This window comes from Zalophus californianus, chromosome X (genome assembly GCF_009762305.2).
Source record: "Zalophus californianus isolate mZalCal1 chromosome X, mZalCal1.pri.v2, whole genome shotgun sequence".
NCBI lineage: Eukaryota > Metazoa > Chordata > Mammalia > Carnivora > Otariidae > Zalophus > Zalophus californianus.
This window is the reverse complement of record NC_045612.1, coordinates 26,820,999-26,845,226: the sequence shown is the minus strand read 5'-3', so window position 1 is coordinate 26,845,226 and position 24,228 is coordinate 26,820,999.

The window sequence follows — 24,228 nt, the reverse complement described above, 5'->3', positions numbered from 1 at the left end:
CTAAGCAAAATAAGTCAATCAGAGGAAGACAATTATATGATCTCACTCATATGTGGAATTTAAGAAACAAAACAGAGGAGCTTGGGGAAGGGAGGAAAAGATGAAACAAGATGAAAGTAGAGAGGAAGACAAACCATAACAGACTATTAATCACAGGAAACAAACTGAGGGTTGCTGGAGGGAAGGTGGGTGGGGAGATGAGGTAACTGGGTGTTGGGCATTAAGGAGGGCATGTGATGTGATGAGCACTGGGCATTATATAAGACTGATGAATCGCTGAACCCTACCTCTGAAAGTAATAATACACTACATGTTAATTAACTGAATTTAAATAAAAGAAGAGTGACATGTCTATTATGTTGAGGGAAATATGTCAGAGAAAGGCAAATACCATATGATTTCACTCATATGTGGAACTTAAGAAATAAAACAAATGAACATGGGGGAATAAAATAGAGGCAAAGCATAAAACAGACTCTTAACTATAGTGAACAAACTGAGGGTTGCTGGAGGGAAGGTGGGTGGGGGATGGGCTAGATGGGGGATGGGTATTAAGGAGGACACTTGTGATGAACACTGGGTGTTGTATGTAAGTAATGAATCACTAAATTCAACCCCTAAAACTAATATTCCACTGTATGTTAACTAACTGCAATTTAAACAAAAACTTGAAACTATGGAAAAAACAAAACAAAACCCTAGCGAGGCAAATTCCATTAGGCTTTAAGTCTTAAGAATAATCCTCTTTGGCTTGATGCCCTGCCTTCTGGAGCAGCTGGGGCCTGCAGTGTTGTCCCCATGTTCCTAGGCTGTGCTCTTGCCCCTGAAGTTCTGCTAAGTGGTGTTCCAGTCCCTGTGGCTCTGCAGGTGGGGGTCTCACCGTCAAGGCTCTGCTGGGTAGTGCTGTCTCTGGGGCTTTAGGTTGTGGCAGCCTGGTCTCTTGAAACTTTAGAGGTGGGCCCACCCTCTAAAACCAAGGAGGAATCAATTTTGTGTCCTGGGTGGGAATGGTGGCCCCCGATGATCTTTGAATCATCTTCAGAGTCCTTTCCTTTTCTTGAAGGATAACACAATGTACAGATGGATAGCGCTAGGGCATCTTCCTGTAGAATCCAAGAAGTTCAACAGCCTTTCTTCATTTTGTGGCCTCTAGCCCCAACTTCAGTGAGAACAGGCAACGTTTCTGCTTATTAATCCCATAACAAGCCACACTATGTTCTCTTCAGAACATGCTTTCCCATTTTTTGCCTTATGGAAAGGGTGAGTATTTTCCAAATCTTCAAGTTCTGCTTCCTTTTTGCTTAACAACTCCTTCAATTTCTCTCTCCTCTTGCATTTTTCTATAAGCAGTCAGGAAGACCCAGGCCACTCCTCCAACATTTTGTTTAGAAATTTCATCAGTTAAATACCCAATTTCATTGTTCAAAAGTTCTATCTCTTACAAAGCACTAGAGCACAATTCAGACAAATTCTTCGCTGCTTTATAACAGGAGGCACCTTTCTTCCCATTTCCAATAGCCTGCTCCTCATTTCTCAGACCTCAATACGGTGGACTTTAATATTGATATTTCTACCAACATTCTGTTCATTGTTATTTATATATTCTCTAAGAAGATGGAGGCTTTGTCTACAGCTCTCCTCTTTTCTTACTGAGCTCTCACCAGAATCACCTCTAACATTCATATTTCTACCATCAGTCCCTTTATGGCAATCTAGGCTTTTTCTAGCCTGTAACTCAAAACTCCTTCAGTCTTTGCCTATTACCCAGGTTCAACATCATTTCCACATTTTTAGTTAGTTGCTACAGGCACTCTTTTTCTCAGTACTAAAATTTGTATTAGTCAGGGTTCTCCAAACAAACAGAAACTAATTGCCCACCCTAATGTGGGTGGGCCTCACCCAATCAGTTGAAGGCTTGTTATAGCACGAAAAGGTTGACTTTCCTGTAAGTAAGATGGAGCTTCTCCTGCCTGACTGCCTTTGGGCTGGGACACCTGTTTTTTCCTGCCTTTGAATTCAAACTGAAACATTGGCTCTTTCTGGGTTTTAAGCTTAGTGACATTCAGACTGAAACTATACCTTTGACTCTCTTGAATATCTAGTTGGCCAACTGTAGATCTCAGGACTTCTTAGCTTCCATAATCATGTGAGCCAATTTCTTATAATAAAAATCTCTCTCTCTCTACACACACACACACATCCTATTGGCTCTATTCTGTTTCTCTGGAGCACCCTAATACAGTGGGTGAAGCAAAGGTTATTAACCCCATTTTGTTGATGAGTAAGTTGAAGCCCAAGAGTAGTTAGTGTTGCTAAATACAGATCATTAAGTAAATCACAGACTATGACTGCATCTTTCAGATGGCAGCCTCTTGTCTACTCTGCATCTCTACTGAGAATGCACATGGTGAGCATCATTGTTACCTGCCCAGTTTTTATACTTTATCAACTCTTCTGAACAAACTAGACCTCCTCTCAGTTTTTGGCATTAGATTAATAGTGAATAGCAAAGGCCCTCTCACTTTAATACTCCCTTGAAAGTAATTTCTGTGTTCTGGAGTCTACAACTTGTGCCCTGTGGGGAGTCCCAGGAGCCCAACCTCTAAGGCAATAGTTTAAAATATTACTTAGTGGCTTTTTGGGGTGCCTGGGTGGCTCATTCAGTTGGGCATCTGACTTTTGATTTTGGTTCAGGTCATGATCTCAGGGTCGTGCGGTGGATCCCCTCATTAGGCTCTGTGCTCAGCAGGGAGTCTGCTTGGGATTCTCTCCCTCTGCTCCTCCCCTTGCTCTCTCTCTCAAAATAAATAAATAAATCTTAAAAAATAAAATAAAATATTACTTAGTAATTTTTTATACTAAGTACTTTCTTCCTAACCTTATGTAGCTCTTAGAAAAAAGACTCCATTCCTTTCTCCTTCCTTCCTTCCTTTCCTACAACCATTCTACCTTCCGTTGGCAACAGCACCCCAACTTCATTTTGTGAAATTCTCTGTTTATATACTAGCTAAAGACTGGCAAGAATATTAAGACACCTTATCCTCTCCTAGCTCAGGAGTAGTGATGTGGACCAAATCTAGGTCAATTAGAAGCCTCCTCTTGAATTCAATTCACCAGTGGAATGATAAAAAGAGTAGATGAAGCATCAAGCAGTTCTTGCTCGGCACCTCCTTGTCCTTGATGCCTGGTTTCTGAATATTGGGTTCTCCAGGCTTTTCTTAAACCTTTTTGCTCCCCTGTATCCTTCAAATAATTCCTCTTTTTCCCAAGTTAGCAAGAATTGAATTTTATTATTTACAACCAAAAAAAAAAAAAACAAAAACAAACACCAGCTCATATAAAGGTTATTCATTCATTCAGCAAATATTTATTAAGTCTTTACTATTTGCTGAGCCCTGTGCTAGTCACTGGGGAGGTTTCTAAGTGCTTTATAGGCTGGTCTCTTTTCGTCAATAAGAAAGAAAACTGGAGGTTAACACTACAGGCCTTGATTATAAATGCCTGGAAAAAATGAGACTCTAGGAAGTAAGAGAATAATTAACTATCATTAAATAAAGTTTAATAGAAACAATAAAAACATGAATGTTGGAATTGTAATAATTTTCTCTAATGGAAATAATTAGTTCAGGGTTGTAATAATTTTCAACTTTGTAACAAGTTTCTTTAGAGGTCATACATAGTGTTATATTCTGGAGCACATTTGAGTAGATCCCTGTCGCTAATCACTCAGGAACACATTACATGGTGTTGCCCATATGAGAAGCAGCCCCATCACAGAACAACGCCAATTATTTGAGTCATCTGTGCTTGTGATTTATTAATAGCCATGGGGGGTGGGTAAGATACTCGGTATTTCAGGCATTTAAAAGATGAAGGGGTAGTTTGAGGGAACAAGTGGTTTGGCGGAGTTAAATACGGATTCCTCTCTAATGCACGTTGTTGAAATATACAGTTTAAGCTCTGATATTATCTTAAAGATCTTGGAGTTGTGGATGCTTTTCCATTAATAATGATTTTAGCAATTTCAGGGGCTTGGTAATTGGCTCCAACATGACCTTTTCGTTGGAACATTTAGGCTCTCCTTTCAGATTCCAGACGGAGAACTGGTGTAGATTCTTTGGCGTCATTGATTTGGAGCTCAAATTTAAAAGCACTATTTTCTCTTGCAGAAGCATCTGAATTCATAGCTCACATATCTCCTGACCCACAGCCAAATGTCTCTTTGAACTGGACTTTGGTTTCAACTGCCAGTGAAAGACCATCAGTCTCTTGATCTTCCACCAAACATTCTTCTCATTGCATGTTCATGTTCATTTGCCCTTGAAAGAGCCTATCCTTCCAACTGGCCCTCACATGGGTGTGCCTTGGAAAAATTCTTACTTAACAATGTTCTTGGTGATGTGAAACTAATATTTATTTAAAACCTGTGAGATAAATTTTGTGGCATTTGTGTTCAGAGACAAGGAAAAATAAAAATTAATAATTTTGAAAAATAATGCATTTATTCATTAAAAAATCAGTGAAATTTTTGACTGTCTTCTTCATCCACGACAGTTAAGCACAATTCATAAAGTGTAAATTTCTTAACTCATACATATGTTGAAAATGATGGGCCACGAAACTCAACATGAAAGGAAAAATAATAACCGAGGTGCCCTATAGAGTGCCCAAAGTTAATTTTGTCAGTATAATGTGTTCTCAGTCACACCACCTCAAATACAGCCTCCAAATTTGGTGAAAATCTGTGCAGCTGTTTCCATACCACGGAGAAACTGACAAAACTGGATGTTAATCACATACAGGTAAGACATAGGTAATCTGTCTGTCGTGACCGTGGCCTTCTTCCTTGACTCCTGCTACTCTTTAGAACCTCCACCAGAGGGCAGGCAGTAAAAGAGAAAGGAAAGGAGAGGAAAGACTGGAAGGCCCTCACAACACAGGGAAGAACTCTGAAGCCACCCAAACCCATTTTAGAACCCATTCCCCCATAGTCCTGGTGGGTCTACCTTATTTGAATGAAGATATTTTCTCAGATAGGGGCACTGGGACCAAATCATGGTTCGGTCACTTCTGGCAGTCAAGAATTACTTAATGATTGTCTGCTATATGTAAGGTACTGTTCTAGATGCTGGGGATACAGCAGTAAACAAGGCAGAACATTAGCTTGCGGAACTAACATTCTGATATTGTATTTTCATAATCCCCATGAGCCTCAGTTTCCTTATCTGTACCACGGGGGCAATAATACTAGAGTTTCTGTGAGTATTTAAATGAGATACCTAAGCATCTAATGACATTTCTGGATTTATTATAACTTACAGTTCATACATAGTGTCTATAAAATTGCATATTCCAGTTTACATAATTTCATAAACACTTTCCTGTGAGTATTTCTACTCAGTCATTTAACAGTTGTGTAACATTTCATTTTGTCAATTTACTGTAAAACTTAAACATTACTCTGTTCTGGGCGCCTGGGTGGCTCAGTTGGTTAAGTGACTGCCTTCGGCTCAGGTCATGATCCTGGAGTCCCGGGATCGGGTCCCGCATCGGGCTCCCTGCTCAGCGGGGAGTCTGCTTCTCCCTCTGACCCTTTCCCCTCTCATGCTCTCTCTCTATCTCATTCTCTCTCTCAAATAAATAAATAAAATCTTTAAAAAAAAACATTACTCTGTTCTATTATATATACTTGGTTCATAGTAGGTTCTCAGTAAATATTTGTTGAAAGAATGTATGAATAGCTCACATTTATATTATGTGCATCTCTTCAATACTGTAAATAACACTATCTTTTTTTTTTAGATTTTATTTATTTATTTGACAGAAAGTGAGAAAGCACAAGCAGGAGGAGTTGCAGAGGGAGAGGGCGAAGCAGACTCCCTGCTGAGCGGGAAGCCCAATGCAGGGCTCAATCCCAGGACCCTAGGATCATGACCTGAGCCGAAGGAAGAAGCTCAACTGACTGAGCCATCCAGGTGCCCCAACACTCTTTATCTTTTGAATAATCTTTCTCAAAACGTTCTAAAAGTAGGATAATTATATCAAAATGCATGACACAAGGCAGGAATATTTTCATGATCATCAATATATATTACCATCATGCTGCATAAAGATTGGCACTAATTTAAAATAAGCCTACCACATTGTGATCTAATTTGTATTCTTTAATTACTCGTATTGTTTGATTTCTTTCATATAGTTACTATTTGGATATCCCTATGGTAAAACTCACATGCTGAGGGGCAGGATACTTTAGGGGGGAAGACTCAAAATTCCCCCTCTACCCATCAGGGCATCAGGAGTAGAGAATGAGGCGGCAAAAGGAAGAATGAAGCAGAAAATGAATTAGAAGGATATTGAAGACAGATGTTACAGTTTTGCCAAAGACTCACAGATGACAGACTATTACACAAAGGACTACCTCTCTGTTGCATCACATCAGGGGCGGGGCTGTTTTGTGCAATGAGCACCTGCAGCATTAGAAGTACAGGCCGCAACCCTGCCTTCTTGGTTGGACTTGAGAGAGCTGATGCAGTACTGGGCATGGAAATGTTGATGAATTAGTATGAATCAGGGCCTGGTTGGCAATGTGATTTGCATACCTGTGGTTTGGGGTTAGGCATGCTATATCTTTACCTCTTTGCCTTGAAGAATAGACTTGGTTGAGTGGTTGAAATTAAGCAAGGAGACTTTGATCTGAAATGGTTTGGTAATATAAGCAACTGTGGGGTTTTGAAAAATAGTGTATTTTGAAATATTTTCAAACTTAGAGAAAAGCCAAGTGTGGCACAGAGAACATCCATATCCCTTCCACCTAGTTTCCTGTTAACAGTTTGCTGCACTTGTTCTCTGTCATCAGGCCCCAGATCTCATTAAAATTGTGCTGACTGTCCCAACGAGGTCTCCTTTCCCTTTCCCGTCCAGGATTCCGTCCAGGGACATGGGTTGCATGCATGCGGTTGTTTAAGCTCTTCAGGCTCCTCCAATCTGAGATAGTTCTGTAGTCTTTCTCGATCTTTCACATCCTCGGCAGTTTTAGAAACTGCTGGTTTTACACTTTGTAGGGTGACCCACATGTGTCTCCTCAGGACTCGACTCAGGCCACATTCTTTCGACAGGAATATCCCAGAAATGATGCTATGCTCTTCTCGGTACCTCACATCGAGGGCACATGATGCCAACACGTCCTCTCATGGGTAATGTCAACCTTGATCACCTGGTCATATTGGTGTCTGCAGATTTCTCCACCCTAAAGACACCATGCTTTTTCTTTGTAATTAATTAGTATTTTGTGGGGAGATATTCCCAGATGATGCCAACGTCCTGTTCCTCATCAATCCTCCAGCCACCACCCTTAGCCTCCTGAATCACCCACTACTATCATGGTGCCCAGAGTGATTTTCTCTTTCCATTGGTCTGCCTACATTTATCAGGTGGCATTCTCCTATAAGGAAGAGAAGGGATTCCTCCCTGCTCCAGCTATCTCTTGCTGTGTATCAAACTATTCTTAAACTTCGTGGGTTAAAACAACATTTATCTTGTTTATGAATCTGCATCTGGGCAAGGTGATGTATCAGCTGGGGCTGGAGGACCCACTTCCAAGGTGGTTCGCTCACATGGGTAACAAGTTGGTACTGGCTTTTGGCTGGGACCTCAGCTAGGGCTGTCAGCCACACACCCTATATGAGGCCTCTCCATGCGGCTGCTTGATTCCATTCTAGGACTGAGGTTGAGATTCAATAGCAGGCATCCTGAGAGAGTGAGGTGGAAATGCATGGCCCTTTTCTGATACTATCTCAGAAGTCACATAGCTTCACTTTCATTGTACTCTGTGGTTGAAGGGGTCACAAGTATCCACCCAAGTTCAAGGGGAAGGGACATAGTCCTCCCCCTCAGTGGGAAAATTACATTGTTAACATCTTATTGTAAAAACAGCATGTAGCACAGAATAATATTGTGGTGGGTATCTTTGTAAAATACAGTCTGCCCATCCCCCCATTTAGTTATTCATTCGTTTATATCAATATGGGCTCATGGATTCCTATTTTATTTATTTTTTTTAATTTTATTATTATTATTTTTTTAGATTTTATTTATTTGAGAGAGCGAGAATGAGAGAGAGAGTACATGAGAGGGGAGAGGGTCAGAGGGAGAAGCAGGCTCCTCGCCGAGCAGGGAGCCCGATGCGGGACTCGATCCCGGGACTCCAGGATCATGACCTGAGCCGAAGGCAGTCGCTTAACCAACTGAGCCACCCAGGTGCCCACGGATTCCTATTTTATATAATTGGTTGTAATCAATTATTATCATTATTTATTCTGATGCTCAATTTGTCCCAGATTTGACCATTGGGAATCCCTTTCAAGGTGGTATCTGTGTTCTTTTGGCATCCCATTATTCTTTGAACACTTCCTCTAGTGGAGGGTGGTCTATAAAAAACCATGATTTGGACCCTTGGTGTGCTCATTGCCAGTGGGTTGTCATGGCTTCTAGGTCCTCTTGACTACCTCTCAGAGCTAGTCCGTAAGAGGGCCTACAACACACACACACACCCCTATAACTATTTCTCCATTTCTCTGAGTATATATGTTTAAAAAACATGGGTTCATATCAAAACCTCCAATTTCAACTCAGAATCTTGGGGTTCAGTCTGGACTTGCTCCTTTCCATGTTTTTTTTAATTTTTTTAAAGACTTTATTTATTTATTGAGAGAGAGAGAATGAGAGATAGAGAGCATGAGAGGGAAGAGGGTTAGAAGGAGAAGCAGACCCCCTGCTGAGCAGGGAGCCCGATGCGGGACTCGATCCCGGGACTCCAAGATCATGACCTGAGCCGAAGGCAGTCACTTAACCAACTGAGCCACCCAGGCGCCCCTCCTTTCCATGTTTTTGGTATCTTCTCCAACGGTGAGTAACCTGGCGCTTATTATAATCCTCACTTATTTGCTCAGTTAATGTAACCAATTTTTGAACCACATGAGCCACCCCTGCACCTTACCACCAGCACTCTGCATTCTCCAACATCAGCAGGCACATTGCCAATGCTCTTCCATGTGGCATCTTACAGTGCTTCAGCACCCCGTGTCTTTGGGCACCAAGAGACACACCTCCAATGTGTCTCTGTGCAGCTCTCCTCTTCTTACCCTCCCATGTCCTTGGGTGCCAGTGGGCATGCTACTGACATCCTTCCATATAGCACCTCCTGTCCCCCTCCATAGCACTCTACATCTTCCGGCACCAGCAGGAATACCACTGATGTGTCTCTGTGTTGCAGCCCCCTTCACTGCCACTTACTCCTCTAAGCTTGGAAGGGAAGATGAAAAGGGAAGGTAAGCAATTGTGTTTTAACATGATCAGACCTGGCCAATACATGGTTCAGAGTCCTCTGTCTGTGAACATCCACACTAGTTCCTTTTTAATCATCTTTTAAAAACGTAAACTTGATCTTGCTTTTCCCCTACTTAAAACCCTTGGAGGACTTTCTGGTCCTTCAGTTAAAACCCCCAAACCCTACAGGACCCCACATTTGACACCCTGCCTACTTCTCCAGTATCATATCTTTTATTTCTCTGGGTTCAGTCAGTTTCCTAGAGCAGAATCTTCCAATCTCTTGCTTGGAGTGTGTAAACCTGGCTGTCAGTATTTTGGGAACTGAGCCAAGGGAAGGGACTGGAGGTCTGAGGTCTCAATGTTCAGAATGCAGACTTCAATTTAATCCTTGTTTTCAGCATGGCATCTCAGTGGGCCCTCAGCTTTGCTTGGTTTAAGTGTCCTATCTTTTGCTAGCATGGAGGAAGGGATCTGGGGACTCACTGTTCCTTTTAAAAATGTTCAATCAATCATCTTGACTTCAAGTCCATACCAAAACTCCCACTTCAGGGATACCTGGTACCTTTAGTTCCTGAGCCTTTTGGGGTTTGCAGTCCAAACAGCTTCCTTTGGTTTCAGCTTTCTCTAGGCCACTAAGTCAGTTACTACTCGTTTATCCATTTTCTAGTTTCCACATTTTGTGGGGGGTGGACGGGGGTGTGCTGTCTTGTCTCTTGTAGCCTCTCTTTCTGTTTCCTTTGTCCTCATGGTGTTTGGCCTTTTCATTCCTTTACTGTCTTTTTTTGTGGGGTCTCAGGAAGGAGCTAAGTGCATGTGTTCAATTTGCCAGATTTAACTGGAAGTGGCGTTCTTTCAAATAGCAAACACCCTGGTTCCTTTTAAAGCAGATCCCATGAACAAAAATTGGACTGCATAGAATCATGATATATTATAACTAGAAACAGTCATCCAGTCTAGTGGTTCTTGTGTTTTTCTTTTAAGGATTTTATTAAATAGAGTAGTTTTAGGTTTACAACACAACTGAGAGGAAGATACAGAGATTTCTTACATACTCCCTGTTCCCACACATGTATAACTTCCTCCACTATCAACATCCCCCAACCAGAGTGGTTCGTTTGTTATAACCAATGACTCTACATTGACACATCATCACCCAGAGTCCATAGTTTATGTTGGACAAATACTCATACAGAGTATTTTTGCTGCCCTAAGAATCCTGTTTTCTGCCTATTCATCTGTTTCCCCAACACATACACCTGTGAACCACTGATCTTTTTACTGTCTCCATAGTTTTGCCTTGTCCAGAATGTGATATAGTTGGAATCCTATGGCACACAGCCTTTTCAGATTGGCTTCTTTCACTTAGTAGTATCTGTTCTTATCAGTTTAATATGCATTTAAAATTCCTCCACATCTTTTCATGGTTTCCTAGCTCATTTTGAGGGGGCACTGAATAATATTCCTTTGTCTGAATGTATTACCGGTCCTTGTCTTTTCACCACCAGGGACTCACCCCCACTCCCCCAAATCCCCATATTTGAAAAGATTTAGACTTCCAACACTCAGTTTAGGAAAATGGTCTAGTCAGTGCCTCATTTTACAGATGAGCAGATTGGGGCTCAGGGAAGAGAGGTGACTTGCCAGAATCTCACAACTAATGAGGGGCCAAGTTAGGATGTGAACCCAAGTCCCCTGCCTTCTGCTCTATCACTCCTTTTAGATCTAGGATGTGAGATGTCTGATCCTTAAAACTGATGGGCCGGTGAGGGAAATCTGTCCCGATTTTCATGCTGTGCTTTTTTTACTCAGTAATATCATCAGTGGCATTGAAATATTATTTTTTTTGGTGCCTGGGAGGAAAATGCCTCCCTCTCATCTTGAGGACCACCGAGGGCTAAACATACTGGGACTCACTGGTGCTTTCTCAGGGCCCCAGGGGAACTATTTGTTTGAAATGTAATAAAGGTTCCTCTGTATCAAACATGGAGAAAAAGCAATGCTGGGAACACTTCAGAGTCAGTGCGGGAGGTATTGTCTACCCCAGTCAACCAGCCAATCAGCAAAGACAGACCAGACTCCTACTGTGAGCTTTTCTCTGCCGGAAGTTACCAAGGATACACGGGCTTTGCCCTGAAGGGGTTTATGATCAAATTGCAGAGACAAAACATCCTATCAACCAGCCTGTAACCTCTCTAAAGGCATGGCCTTTGTCTTCCCCATTTCTTGTGGGCCTCAGTGCATCTGGCCTCCTTCTGGATACGCGGTACTTATCTATGGTTTGACTAAAGCTTCTTTGTTGCATTATTTCCTCTCCCCAACCGGGAAATAATGAGTGCGGAGTTGACGCAACCATGTAGCCCCGTTCCCGGAGGTAAAGTGACTACATACATTTTGTCTGGAAACTCACTGCTTTCTGCAGAATCCTTTCACAGTGGTAAAGGTTAAATTTTGCTATTCTCCTGGATCTTTTGAAAATATCTCCTACAAATGAGGAGGCTAACAATAAAACCCCTACTGTTTGTATAGGCTTTGTAGTTTACCGTGATCTCATTTAATCTCCTATCTTGTCTCTTTCCTCAGCGCTTTGTACACAAATGTTATTGATTCCCTCCAGAGGCAGTCATGTGTGGTGGAATAAATGGCATGCGGCTGGACTTTTAGCACCCTCCTCTTCAGTGAACTGAGTGTTATCAAGCCACTCGCTCCCCCTCCCTGGGCCTCGGTTTACCTACACGCAGAAAGAGGACAGTGTTTGGATTCCACAGAATCTGAGGCTCCTTCCACTTTCTGATTGGCGTGCAGAGCCTTTGTGTGGTTTGTGCGGTGGGCGTGGCTGTTCCAAACCAAAGGGCAGGGACAGGATGCAGTCTGATGATCAGGGACAGAGGGGGAGTGGCCGAGCAGCTCTGCACATTGTGGGTGCCTCACTCCCTGTCCGTAGATTTCCCAGGCTGTTTAAGTTCATGATCCTAAGGGTACCGCCTGTCCGCCCCCCCCCCCCCCCCCCCCGCTGTCACACACCCCATGTCATTCAGGGTTTCTTTCTTTCCCAGGGTCGGCTTTAAAGCCAGCGGCAGATTTTCAGAGGTCTCGGATCTTCTTATTTCTTGCCCTCTTGACATCTGAGGCCTGAAAAGAACTTGGGTTGCCTGCCTAGGCAGGGTTCCGGAGGCAGCAGGCTTCTGTGTCTTCCGGGGCCGGGGGCAGGAGGGTGCCCGAGCCGGCGCAGGCGGCCATTGTTTGGGTATTGACTCAAAGGCGCTGGAGCCACAATGCACAGGAAAAAGGATGAGCTCATGACGGCTAAATGAAAAGATTCTTATCTTGGAAACAGCGGTTTCTTATGCAAAACAGGGGGCGGCAATGTGATTGTGCCCCACGGAGTACATTCAACAACAGGGATTTCAAATGAAGAAGCTATTTTGCATACCTACGGGAGCGGCAATGGGCCAGATTGTTCATTAATTAAAAAAGGGGCGGGGGGAGCGCCGGAAAAACCCACGCTCGCACTTGCGGCTGAACCGAAATAATTCATCTGCCTTCCTCTCAGTCCCAGTTGATCAGCTGGGAGACAAATGTTTTTTCAACCCTAGCCCCCTCCAGAGAGGGGAAGAGAGGGGAGAGGAGGAGGGAGGGCGAGAGTAGGGATGAGGCGGCGAGGCTGAGGCGGGGAAAGGGAGGGGTGTCGCAGATAACTGGAGCATAGATAACGGTGATCTCGCAACCATTTCTGTTTGGCGTTCAAATGTATTGTACAGAGCTGGTGGGTTTTTTGTTGCCTTTTTTATTCCCCCACCCGGGAGATTTACCTTCTAGTTCTGTTTGATTTCATATGAAAGAAGTCTGAGCAAATCCCCACTGATGGGAAGGAGAGGAGAGAAATGAAGAGGGTGGGTGTGGGAGAGGCTTGGAATATATTCTCTAACTACAGTCCCCCCATTTTCCCAACACTGACATGTGATCCCCTCAAGGGATGGACTGGAACTGTGGCTGTCCTGGAAATTCCGGAATGTGGGTCACCCACTGAATGGGTAATGCCCACAAGTGGAGAGTTGAATGCGGTTCAGGTGGGAGGCACCAACGCCTCCCACGCATCTTTCCTACCAGCCAGGCTGCTCTCCTTCTACTACCCCACACGATCTTTTGATTAGGAATAAGAATGGTTATCATTTATCAAGCACTTTCAGACACATTACTTCTTATGTTATCTCTCATAGCTGTGTGCCAGGCACTTCCACTTGTGTTTGTGTATGAGAGCTTCGCAGGCAGGCTGGGAAATAACTGAGTATTAGTGCTCCCGTCTTAGAAATGAGGGGACTGAGGCTCAGGGACATTAAGTTGGTTAGCCAAGGTTGCGTAACTTGGGTATTGCAAAGCTAGGATTTGAACTCACATTGGTCTGATGTCAAAACCTGTGCCTTAAAACTAATGTAACACTGTATGTTAACTATACTGGAATTAAAATTAAAAACTTACACACAAAAACACCCCCAAACCTGTGCCATAAACTACTGTGCAGTGCTAACTCTCCTCCCTTCCCCCATTCTTCCCTCAACTGTATTTGCCCAACTGCTACTGGCAAGCAGGGCAATGAGGGAGGTCCTTCCTGAATGCAACACACTCCCCCTAAGCACGCATACCCTTCGGTGGGGAACACAAGCTGAAGTCAGCATCCATCTTACCAGCTCAGATGGAGAAATGAACACATCACCTCCAGGCACAGCTGGACTGCCCAAGGAGCACATAGGCCTAGGTTCAGGAGGTAGGAATGCTTGTTTATCATTCAAAGGAACCTGGAGGACAAGTAGTTAAATCAGCACTACCCTAGAGATTTAATCACCAGATGTACCTAATGAAATCTCTAACATAAAAATTAAAGATATTGTTCAGATTCTAAGTCTTAGGAAGTGGCACCAGAGCACCTGCTAGCAGGATCTCATGGGCCTCCAGTCAACCGCGTCCATCTTCTCAGAAGACCCCTGCCCCAAATTTTGCCCTTAAAAGCCCTCATTTGCAAGCCACTGGGGAGCTCAGGATTTTTAAGCATTAGGTCTCCATTCTCCTGGGTGATGCCACACCAATGAATCATCTATCTTTCTTCACCACAAAAAACAAACAAAAATGTTTGTTTTTATTGTTTTGCTGTGTGTTGAGCAGATGAACTCTCATTGGATTCAGCTAGAAGGCTAAGGAAGCAAGCCTGGTAGATCTCTTCTCTACCACAGGCTCCCTAGTATGATTCCTGTTTTTTTTTAAGTCAGGTTTATTGAGGTATAATGTTCATACTGTAAAATTCTCCTTTTTCAAGTAAACAGATCAATGGGAATTTCAACAAATGTATGTTGTTGTGTCACCACAAACACAATCAAGATATGGAATATTTTCATTACCCCAAAAAGTTCTTTTGTGCCCCTCTGCAGTCAGTTCTTTCCCCCATATCCAACCTCTAACAACCACTGATCTATTTTCTATTCCCACAGTTTTGATTTTTCCTGAAGGTTATATAAATGGAATCATACAATATATAGGCTTTTGGGTTGGACATCTTTTATTTAGCATAATGCTTTTGAGATTCATCTGCGTTTTAGTTCATCCCTTTTTAATTGCCTCACAATAGTCCATTGTATGGATATACTATAATTTGTACATTTACCAGTTGATAGACACTTGGGTTGTTTCCAGCTCTGAGTGATAATTAATAAAGTGGCTATGAATACTTATGTACAGTTTTTACATGAACATATATTTTAATTTCTCTTGGGTAAATACCTATGAGTTGGGTTGCTGGCTCGTAGGGTAAATGTATACCTAACTTTATTAAAAAAGAATCTGCCAAACTGTTTCCAAAATGGCTGTACCATTTTGAATTCCCACCAGCAATGCATAACAGTTCTAGTTGCTCTGCTTCTTTGCTAATGCTTGCATAAGGTCAACTTTTTTTAATTTTAGGATTCTAATAGATGTGTATTTATGGTTTGACTTTGCATTTTCCTAACGACTAATAATGTTGAGTGTCCTTTCATGTTGTTGGGGAGGAGAAATTTTCCTTCTACCTTTTTAAGTTCTTTGGCTGGTCTAATAATTAAATTGACATAAGACAGATTAACAGGAGAAAAACAAATTTAATTTCATATGTACAGGAGCCTGACAAAGACACAAGAGGCTCAAAGACAGGCAATTGAGGCTTATGTGCCATCTTGAGCTAAGAGATGGGATAGATGCCTGGGGCCTCAAAGGGGAAGAGGGTAATTCACAGGACAATAAGAAGAGCAGATGTTTGGTTATTAAATGTTTGTCCTGCCATACAGCTAGGTCATTCAGATAAAAATTATCTCTGGTAATAGCTCTCTCTCTCTCTGAGCCAGGCCCATGTCTAAATTCTTTTAGATAGTAAAGGGAGAAGGAAAAATTTTTCTTGAATCTGCTAGGTCTTGATTGCCTTCAGATCAAAATAATCCACCTGACAAAGTAACATATTTTGAGGTCACATAATTTGCTCCCCTCCAGTGTGCTCATTTGCCACCTAGATATCTTCTTTGGTTAAGTGTCTATGCAAATATTTTGCCCAATTTTTATTTTTATTTTTTTATTTATTTTTATTTATTTTTAATTTTTTTAAAGATTTTATTTATTTATTTGACAGAGAGAGACACAGTGAGAGAGGGAACACAAGCAGGGGGAGTGGGAGAGGGAGAAGCAGGCTCCCTGTGGAGCATGGAGCCCGATGCGGGGCTCGATCCCAGGACCCTGGGATCATGACCTGAGCCGAAGGCGGACGCTTAACGACTGAGCCACCCAGGCGCCCCTTGCCAAATTTTTAGTTGAGTTGTTTGTTTTCTTATGGTTGAGTTTTGACTTACAGAGTTTGGATACATGTCCTATCAGATATGTGTTTTGCAAATATTTTCTCCCAGTCTGTGGCTTACCTTTTCATTTTCTAACCCTTTCCCTCTCTTTTTTTTTAAAGATTTATTTATTTAGGGCACCTGGGTGGCTCAGTTGGTTAAGTGACTGCCTTCAGCTCAGTATTGATCCTGGAGTCCCAGGATCAAGTCCCGCATTGGGCTCCCTGCTCAGCAGGGAGTCTGCTTCTCCCTCTGACCCTCCCCCCCCCATGCTCTCTCTCTCTCTTAAATAAATATAAATACCCTGTCTTTCAAAGAGCAGAAATTTGATGAACCTCAATCTGTGACTTTTATCATTTATTGTTTTCTTTCTTTGGTCATTTTTTTTCTTCAAATTTTATTTAAATTCTGGATAGTTAGAGGCACCTGCGTGGCTCAGTTGGTTAAGCGTCCGCCTTCAGCTCAGGTTATGATCCCAGGGTCCTGGGATAGAGTCCCACATCAGGCTCCCTGCTCAGCGGAGAGCCTGCTTCTCTCTCTGCCTGCCACTCCCCCTGCTTGTGCTCTCTCTCTGACAAATAAAATCTTTTAAAAAATAAATTCTAGTTAGTTAACCTACAGTGCAAAATTAATTTCAGGAGAATTCAGTGATTCATCATTTACATACAACACCCAGTGCTCAACATGACAAGTGCCTTCCTTAATACCCATCACCCATCTAGCCCATCACCCACCCACTTCCCTCCATCAACCCTCAGTTTGTTCTCTATCTTTAAGAGTCTCTTATGGTTTGTTTCCCCCTCCCTTTTTTCCCCTCCCATATGTTCATCTGTATTGTTTCTTACATTCCACATATGAGTGAAAGCATATGGTATTTGTCTTTCTCCAACTAACTTATTTTGCTTAGCATAATACACTGTAGCTCTACCCATGGCATTGTGAATGGCAAGAGTTCATTCTTTTTGACAGCTGAGTAATATTCCATTGTGTATATATATCTTTGGTCATATCAAAGAAATCTTTGCCTAACCAGAGGTCATGGAGTTTTCTCTTATGTTTTATTCTAAGAGTTTTATATTTCAGCTTTTACATTTATATCTATGATCCATTTTGAGTTAATTTTCATATATGATATAAGGTAAGGGTCGAAGTTCTTTTTTTTTTTTTTCATACAGAAGTCAAATTGTCCCACTACCATTTGTTGAAAAGACAATCCTGGGGCATCTGGGTGGTTCAGTTGGTTAAGCATCTGCCTTCGGCTCAGGTCATGATCCCAGGGTCCTGGGATTGAGTCCTGCATTGGGCTCCCTGCTCAGTAGAGAGCCTGTTTCTCTCTCCCTCTGCTGCTTCCCCTGCTTGTGCTCTCTCTCTCTCTGTCAAATAAATAAAAACTTTAAAAAAAAAAAGACAACCCTATCTCTATTGTCTTTGCCTTTTTGTCAAAAAATCAACTGACCATACATGTGTGGGATTACTTATAGGTTTTCTATTCTGTTCTATTGATCTATATAGACAGCCTTATGCCAATACCATACTGCTTTGTTTACTATAGATTCATACTCTTGAAATCAGATAGTGTAGGTCCTCCAAATTTGTTCTTTTAAAATATAGTTTTGGCTCTTTTATATCATTTGCTTTTCTATAAAAATTTTAGAATCAGCTTGTCAATTCCTACAAAGAAGCCAGCTGGGATTTTGACTGAGATTGTGTTGGATCTATAGACTAATTTGGGGAGAATGGACTTCTTAACTCTATTGAGTCTTCTGATCCATGAACGTGGTATACCTCTCCATTTATTTAGGTCTCTTTTAATCTATTTCATCAGTGTTTTGTAGTTTTCAGCATACAAATCTTGCACGTATTTTGTTAGATTTATCCCCCTAAGTATTTCATTTTTATTATGCTGTTGTAAATTGTCCTGTTGTTTGTTAAATTTCAATTTTCAGGGTGCCTGGGTGGTTCAGTTGGTTAAGTGTCTGACTCTTGATTTTGCCTCAGGTCATGATCTCAGGGTCCTGAGATCAAGCCTGTTGTTGGGCTCCACACTCAACAGGGAGTCTGCTGGGGATTCTCTCTCCCTTTCCCTCTGCCCCTCCCCCACTCACATGCGCACACACTCTCTCTCTCACTCTCTCTCAAATAAATAAATAAATAAATAAATCTTTTCAACTGATATACAATTGATTTTTGTATATTGACACTGTGTCCTATAATATTGCTATACTCTTATGAGTTCTAGGAAGTTTTTGGTACACTCTGTGGGATTCTCTAGGTAGATGATCATGATGTCTGTAAATAAATATGGTCTTATTTTTTCCTTTTCAATCTTTGTGTCTTTTATTTCCTTTTCAATCTTTGTGTCTTTTATTTCTTTATTCTTGCTTAACTGCCCTAGCTAGAACCTTCAATGCCATGTTGAATAGAAGTGGCAAGAGCAGATATCTTTGTCCTGTTTCTGATATTAGGAGGAAAGCGTCCAGTCTTTTACCATTAAGTGTGATGTTAGGTATAGTGTTTTTGTAGATGCCACTTATCAGGTTGAGAATGTTCCCTTCTGTTTCTGGTTTCCTGAAAGTTTTTATAATGAGTGGATCTGGATTTTTGTCAAATGCCTTTTCTGCATGAATTGATATATGGTTTTTATTTTTCATCCTCTTGATATGATAAATTATACTGATTGATTTTCAAATGTTTAACTACTCTTACATTCTTGGGATAAACCTTACTTAGTCATGAGGTATTATCCTTTTTATGTGTTGCTGAATTCGATTTGCTGATATTTTGCTGAGGATTTTTTTTTTGTCTATGTTTATGAGGGATATTGGGCTGTAGTTTTCTTATAATCTCTTCGTCTTGTTTGGTACTTATTGAATTTTGAATTGGAGTTATTTTTCAAGTAGAGAGGCTGAATTTAGAGTTGGTCTGAGGCACCAGTGTTATAAGAAGGGCAAATTTTTCTGAGGCATTCCCTTTGCCTTCCTCTGCTTGGCTAAGCCACACTATTGACAACTGCAGATGGCGCTGGACTCTCAAATAGTCCCTCTGCCACTCAGAGCTGTGAAATTTTCTGTCTCCCTTCTCTGCTTCACTTCCAAACCAACAACACAATGCACAAAACAACAGGAACCCGTTCCCTGTATGTAATAGTTACCTAATCAGACACACTAAACGTCAGGGATCCAAGAGACCTGTAGTCCTATCTCTCTGTCTATGCTTCAGGTGATTAGAATGAGCTCAGGGGGCACCTGCACACATGGTCACCAGGGTGCAGGGGATGCTGAGGGGAGATTGCATCCAGCTTGTGAATGGGAGCACTTTCAAATTGTCACCTGTACTTAGCAAAGGTTTGAGAGTTCTCTATAGTACCCTGGGTATTTAACAAGCATTCTGATGCTGAGTAATGATTACAGCTGTACATGAAATAGAAAGATTAGAGTCTCAGTTGCCTGCTTAATATGTAAATGTACCCAGTTATGTGTGAGTGGTTCTAATGAAGTAACTTAAACTTCTGTTTTCTACATTGAGAGTGATTGAGGAAAAAAAACACTCTATAACCCCATCAGAAATTAGCAGTCCGCAGGCCCTTTGAAGGGACTCCGTGGTGCTGCCTGGCCTGGGGCTAGGAGGCAGTAGGACTGGGTTTTAGTCCAGGCTTTACAATTGATGTCCACTTCTCTGGGCAATAGGAAGGCAGTAGGAAGTAGACTTCCTTATCTCCAGCTGAGCTGAGAGAGTTGTTGATGATGGATTGTGAAATAACTTCACTTACCTATTTACTTTGGATTGGTTCTCATTCAACATACAGGTATGGATAAAAATAGCAGCTACCAGGCACTGTGCTAGTCAAATCTAGAAGATCTGTGTTTTGGCTAATCTAGGGCTTTGTTTATATTATTTTCTTCAATCATCACACCAATCTTGGAAGACAGGAATTAATATACCCCCATTTTATAGATGGAGAAACTGAGGCTCACAGAAGGCAAGTTCTTGACCTGATCTCACCGTGTAAGTTAATGGCTAGGCTGAGGTTCAAATTCAGGTCTCTATGGCTGCACCTCCCTGTCTCTCCCACTACTGAGGATGATAACGTCTGCCAGAATTCTCACATACCTGTAACTGGATGTGCTTGGAACGACAAGGAGTAGTCTGTGTGCCTGTGAGGAGGAACTAGATCCAGACAGTGACTAGGGTTGAGCACTGCCTCTTGCACCTCACCACATACACAATGTTCTTGGCATTTCACGAGGAGGGCAATGATTTGAATTGTGGCTCTTGTTAAAGTCTGGTTTAGAAAGAGTGCAAGACTTCCACTTGCTATCTCTCTAGCAGTAAAGGGTCTTTCTCCAGCCACTCTCACAGTGGCTGAGGGACTGTGTTCTATGGAGTGTCTCCAATTGGAAAAAAATTATAGCCCTTATTGTACACTAGACACTCTCTAATCACTTTCCACACATTCACTCATATAATTCTCACAACAGTTCTGTGAGAACCCTTAATATTCCCATTTCGCAGATGAATAAACTGAGCCACAGAGAGGTTAAGTAATTTTCCAGTCTCCCAGCCAACAAGAGGCAGAGCTAGGATTTGAACCCAGACAGTGTGGTAACTCTAAGGCCTGTGCTGGTCCATATGGTAGCCACTAGCTGAAATCCTGACTGAAATCCCACATGTGGCTATTTAAATTTAAATAAATTAAAATTAAATGAAATTAAAAATTAAGTTTCTCAGTCATACCAGCCACATTTCAAGGGCTTAATAGTCATGTGTGGCTAGTGGCTACCATATGGGATGGTGCATTTATAGAACATTTCCATCCTTACAGAGAGTTATATTGTATATCACTGGGTTAGATTCTGTGCATTTAATAGGTTAAAAGACGTTGAGATGGTATGGCCATCTCAGAGGACAATCTGAGTACATCTCCCTGTGTTCCTGGGTTGGTCTCCATTTATTTTGGTCTCCAATTTTCTGTCCATTCCCCTTTTTACTTGATTGGTGAACAGGATAACATTTTCAGCCCTTTCTAAACCTGGCTTTAAACTCTGACCTAAGCGTCTTCTGCTAGCCACCACCCACCCCCACCTCCCCCAGTCCCACCTGACCTCGGGCTCCTACTGATGCTTTGATTTTCAAAGAGCCGCAGACTCTGCTCTGGACTTAGTGTTAGGTCGTGGCAGACCACTTCTGGAAGCCCCAAGTCATGGCGGGGAAAGAAAAGATGTCAAGGGGGTATTTGGCTTTTAGCCCCTTGCTACTTCTGTCTCCGGACCTTGGCCCTTACCGTATAAGTCTGATATGTTGTTTACAGGAGGAGAAAAAAAATAAAGAAGCTTCCAAACAAGAACCACAGAATAGAACTCTGCAGCAGTTCTCTTCTGCTACACTGATTTATAGGCATTCCCACAAAATTCCCCGGGGCTGGGGCCAGCTGCCAAGTGATTGACAGTGATTACCAAAGGAGAGCTTTGTGGGTTTTCAGAGGCCTAACAAAGTAGGGTCCTCCTTACTAGCAGATGGCTGTCTATAGGGAAATTGACAAGGCTCTCTCCCGGCCACCCCTAAAATAAATTTCCCTCTGGAACTTGCAGGGAGTCTGTGATGCCTTCTCCCCTTCAGAGTGAGTGTGTTGTTTACTTATTGGCCCATATGTCACATCAGGGGGTCAGTGTTGCCCATTCTCCCCCCAGGGGACTGAGATGAGCGTGGGTGAGGACATTTTGATGGGCAGGGAGTAGTTTGTTGAAAAGTTGTAGACATGCCAGACACACTTCACTTAGTCCTCTCGTTAGCCTGTGGCCCCTTCTGTAGGTTCAGATTCAGGAAGGAAGGACTCTCAAATAGTCCTTTATCGGCACACTGCCTCCCATAAATGGAGAATTCTCAGGGCATGCCAGGACCAGGATTTCAAGAATAATACTGATAAGCTTTTAAAAAGAAAGGGGAGGCCACTGAGTGAGGATGTGTGGTTAGGTCTTGGCATCTGTGATCAATACAGCAGGTGCTTTGCTGCCACACTGATGGGGGGGGAAGGTGGTGTCAGAGGCTTTTTATCCCACGAAGCACCCAGGCCCTGGGGGAGAGGTGACTTGGAGAGCCTCTGTCTGAGTCAAAGTTGTCCTCTCTCCTTGTTCCTATTCCTGGAAGCAAACTGTTGCCCTCATGTGTATTGCTAGAAAATCTTCTCAACATGACCTGCAGGGCCCATCAGATAGCACTAACAAACCCTCATACCAGAATGGCTGCCTACAGTTTACAGAGCATTGTCAAGTCTTTGGTCTCCTGTGGTCTCTGAGGAGGAGGGGATGGCAGTATCATCTCCATTTTAATGGTCAGAAGATGGAGGCTGAGAGAAGCCTCAAGGTTTCTTTGCAAGGTGGTGTTTCAGTGGAACCTGACTGAAATCCCACATATCTGGCTACCCTTCTGCTTCTCGAAGCTTCTAGTAGCTCATCCTGCTGTCTCTTGTTGGGCCTTTGGGAGATGGCAGAGAAGTTTGGTTTCTGGGAAGGGAAAGCATCATAGTTGGCATGATGTACTTCATGGGCTCTCCTCTGCCTCACATTTGTTCTTCGGCTTCCCCCGGTCGGAGCTCGGTCCCTCTTGTTTTTCTGGAGTCAGAAAGCCCCGCCAGCATTATTTTGCCACTGACCAAGGTTCAGTGATGCCAGTGTGGACATAGGAATAAAGGGAATGTTCTGCACTACCCTGTCTTCTAACTTTATGAGATAATGTCCAGCATGTCTTGCTGACTGACAGTGCTCATGGGGATAAAGCCATCCTTTGAGGACCACAGAGTGCTTTAAATGGCAGCTTAACAAGTTTGGGCTTTATCTTGTAGACAGAGGTTAGCCATGATAGGGTCAGTGTGCTGGGGGTTAGAAGGCATCTCTTGGAAAAAGATTTGCTCAGGGATGTTGTTGGACAAGCAGGAGGCAGGAACAGCTCTGCCGAGGTAAACAAGGTGAAGGGATCATTTCAGAAATGTGATCCAAGGAAGACTTTGTGCCAATTAATCACAATTGCTGGCTCCTCACCTTCCAGCATATGGTTACAATAAGCTGGTCACAGCCTTCAAGTGTGTTGTAATTGTCTGTTTACCTGTCTGCCTTCCCTGCTTTTGTGTGAGCTTTGAGAGCAAAGGGGCCTAGTCTTATTCCCCAGTTCCTAGCACAGGGCAAGACCTAGAGTAAATGCTCAGTAAATGCTTGTTTGAATGATGGGAATTTCACACCTTTGTTCACAGGTACTGCCAACAAATTCCCGTCAAGAACTGCCAATCCTTAGCAGAGTCTTTTCCTGCTTATATATTAGGCATCTGCTTGGAGCCACTGGGGTCCTGTTTAATGGGCTGAAGCAGGTCTTGACTAACTAGAGAGTAGCTGGCTAAATGGAGCCCTGGTGACTGGTGGAGGCAGGTTTTTCCCCTTAAGGGCCTGTTAAAGAAAAATTATTCTGACACCTGTTAAAATGGTAAAGAAGACTTTCTTCAAGACTATTGCAATAGGGGAGAGAGAGAGACTGAACTCAACTCCTAACATAACAAGGACAAGTGGGGATTATTAGCCAATTAGCAGAGTGAGGGGGTCAGTGGACGCAAAATTCCTCAGAGAAATTTGATTAGATGTTTTGGAGTGAATGTTTGTAACTGCTCCCCCATTCATATGTTGGTATTTGGAGATGGGGCTTTTGGGAGGTGATTATTTAGATGAGGTCATAAGGGTGAGCCCCCATGATGGGATTATTGTTCCTATGAAAAGAGGAAGAGAGACCAGCATTTTCTCTCTCCCCTTCTCCCCTTTATGATGACGCAGTGGGAAGGTGGCTAGCAGCCAGCCGGGATAAGGATTCTCACCAGGGACTGAGCCTACCAACTTCTTGATCTTGGATGTGCCAGTCTCCAGAACTGTAGGAAATGAATGTTGTTGAAGCCATCCAATCTATGGTAGTTTGTTATAGCAGCCCAAGCTAAGACAGACATCCAGGCTGAGGGAATTTTTGCTAAACTGGCATAACAGGATTTTTGCTAAAGGCAAGCCAAGGATTTAGGAATCAG